Source organism: Bactrocera oleae, chromosome 6, assembly GCF_042242935.1.
Source record: "Bactrocera oleae isolate idBacOlea1 chromosome 6, idBacOlea1, whole genome shotgun sequence".
Taxonomy (NCBI): Eukaryota; Metazoa; Arthropoda; class Insecta; order Diptera; family Tephritidae; genus Bactrocera; species Bactrocera oleae.
This window is the reverse complement of record NC_091540.1, coordinates 51,658,604-51,661,924: the sequence shown is the minus strand read 5'-3', so window position 1 is coordinate 51,661,924 and position 3,321 is coordinate 51,658,604. Positions and strand designations below refer to the sequence as shown.

Here is a 3,321-nt window from a genome sequence, read left to right as displayed (position 1 = left end):
TGAATATATTGAAAATTTTGAAAATAATCGAATTATTTGTCAGTATAAGGTACGGTTACTTCCATAATTCATGAAATACCCATTATGATGAATAAACGCGAAAATATGGCGAACCTGCAAAAAAAAAAAGCAAAGATGTCCTTACACCTACAGTACAGTAATAAAACGATTTTCTTTATTTCTTGTGTAGTGAAAATGTTGTTATGTTCACTTCAAATAATATACCATTTTAAAAAACACTGGGCGAATATATCCATAACATTGCAGTATCATCAGTTTTCTATCCAAGTGTAAAACCGTACCAAGTGATGTGGATTCGTTCAAAATTCTGCCGCTACAACAACAACAACATGTGGACTCGTTCCAACAATTCTGCTGTATAAAAAAAAAAATTAGGAAAACTACCTGTAAATTTCTCTCTGTTATAGTTAATTTTATAGCTCCACACATAAAGCTGTTTGGAATTTTAAACTGATACATATTTACATAACGTATCCATAACTTGTAGAAGATTGGACTACATACCAATCATAGACCGAAAATATCCGTTATTGATTTTCCGATATCTTTCGCTCTCGGAATTTGAAATTTTAATGTATAAGGGTAAATAAGGTAAGGTAAATGTTTCATAGAAACATGAGAAGCCGTTAACTTTAGGTGCACCGAAGCTAGAATACCCTTTACAAATAAAGATATTATTATTATTCCTTACAAGAACTTATGTGTAACTGTATGCCATACAAATCCAATCTAAATAAAACATTTTTTTAAATATGGTAGCGTTGCCTTGGCTAATACTCATAATCCATTCGTGAAGATATTATCTCAAATAAATAAGTTTTCCATACAAGACTTTACTTTGATCGTTTAGTTTGTATGACAGCTATATGATATAGTGGTCCGACATCAACGATTCCGACAAGTGTACAGCTTCTTGGTAAGAAAATAATGTGTGCAAAATTTCAAAGCAATATCTGAAAAAACTGTAGGACTAGTTCGCGTATATACAGACAGCTCGTCAAACTAATCATTTATATATAATATATGTACATATACTTTATGGGTTCTCCGACGTTTGATTCTGGGTATTACAAACTTCGTGGCAACTCCGTTCAGCGTATAATTTTCGGAGAACAAAACCTTTAAGGGATATTTTCCGCCGCCCGCTGAATAAGTAGAAATAAAATTTTTGTAATATCATTTACAAATAAATTTATATAAAGTTCATTATTTATCTTACTTGTATTGTTGGCTATTATCACTTTTGAATTTGTAGTTGGCACCTTTAATCTGATAAAGATAATTTACACTCATGGCGAAAAAGAAAATATTAAGTATTATTATTATTTCTTATAAAAAACACTCTAAGTATAGACATTTATACACATTTTATAAAACATTGCCCAACTCCGATTGATCATCAGCTAGGCATCTAGGCATAGATCATTAAAGATGTATAAATTAAAATAAAATTATTAAAATAACAATAATAAATTAATATTTCTGAACCCACCTATTATACGACAGACCTGCATACCGTAGGTGATCCATGCTGTTGAGATTAGTAGAGAGGTGCCGATAGCGAAGGTACTCAGAACACAGATGACTGTGGCACATACCAGTATACCCAGATTGTCGCCAAGAGGAATGGCACTGATATTGTTAGTACTGAAAAATGAGGAACAAAATATTTTACAGAACGTACATAAAACTCTGAGAAAAATACTTTCGTCGAGCATGTTCTAATCTAAAGTAGTTTTGTAAAGCAATATAAGGAACAACTTTTTTAAACATTAAACTTAGTTTTTCAAATGTTCGTCGTACCCCTGACAAGTGTCCAATCTTTAGTTTATGTTAGCTGTTTGTTCTATTAAGCACTATCGTTAAAGTGGTATAACAACTTACCGTTCGATCTCTATTGTACTATGCCAATTTATCTATTTCTATATTTAAATTGGTATAATATCTTTCTGCTCCACGTATAATTAATTATAATAATATATTGAATTTATACGACGGGAGTAGGGCCCGAATTTAAAAATTTAGCTTAGCATCACGAATTGGTTGTTCTTTCGCCTCATAATTGAACTGTTTTCTCTAGCAAACTGGTGCCGTTTTTGATTTTAATATACATACATACATATGTATATACTTAAGTATGTGATATTTAGTGTGCAAATTAACGGAATACTCCCAAACAACGCATAGCAACGTACACCATACAAAAACAACCACTGTACTTGTACTTGTATTAAAAAAAAGTTAACAATACCCATTGTTGTTTATAATTTGTATTGGAATGCGAAAATATGAAACTATAATTTTCATCATATTATAAACAAATTAAATAAATAAAGTAATTTTATAAACTATTTTAGATTTTATTTAGATAAAATAAAAAAAAAAAAATGATATGCCGCCTAAAATTCTTACGCCCTAAGCAATTGCGGAATTTGCCTATATGGACGTGAAGGCCCTGATCCGATATTTCACGAAAGGAGAACAATTAATGTGACTTAAATGGTATTCTCACACGACATATTGACGTAAATTGTCAACGCTGCTTTCGCATAACAGATAAAAGGATTTAATCCCACAGTGTTGTTGTACCAGTAAAGTGTTAGACAATAGTCACGATAAGGTATAAGTTCCTCATTAATCACATGTAATATTGAGGCATTCTGCAAATTACCATTTTCAAATAATATGTAAGCGTCCTCATCAAACTTCCATGGACTTAGTATAGCAAAGTTATCACAAGGTAATCGCTGTTGTGTAAAAAAAAATTTCATTTACGTCGACTAAAGTAAAATCAAGATCTTCACTAAATATTTCAAATTCCGTCAAATACTCCAAACTCAGATCATTGGATGTGAAGCACTTCATTGTCGGACATATTGTTATTACTTTATAAAAAGTATTTGTGTTTGACATTCAGAATTCTAACTTGTAAGTTCCAAGAAATGTTAATATCAGCATAACGGCGCACATTTCAAGCACTACGAATTAAGTGCATAAGCGATAATTTAAATGAAATTTTTTAAGCTTTGATTGAAAATTAGTAATGTTTCTCCGCTTAAACTCGTATTTTTAAGATACTGTGTTGCTCTGAACTTTTCTTTGGAATTAAGCAAATAAATAAACACACGCTTATCACTTGTGCGCGGAATCGAAATAATCTACTGTGTGTGTGCGTTGATCAAGGTGCCTGCAGAGTGGACGCGGAAAGCCGCGCCGAGCGCAAAGCTTTTATATTATATGTAAATAAATTTGCTGATAATGTCTTAAACCTTTATTAAAATTGTGAAATTCACCAAATTC

The 3,321-nt window shown here is 31.4% G+C and overlaps 1 long non-coding RNA gene across 1 annotated transcript; it reads right to left on the bottom strand.

The window, feature by feature from the left end:
* Positions 1-1,318: 1,318 nt before the first annotated feature.
* On the bottom strand, positions 1,319-3,076 carry LOC118680261 (uncharacterized). Its single transcript, XR_011396997.1, has 3 exons — positions 2,534-3,076; positions 1,514-1,668; positions 1,319-1,432 (listed from the first exon to the last, which is right to left on the bottom strand). It is a non-coding gene; the product is annotated as an uncharacterized lncRNA (long non-coding RNA).
* Between the last annotated feature and the right edge of the window lie 245 nt (positions 3,077-3,321).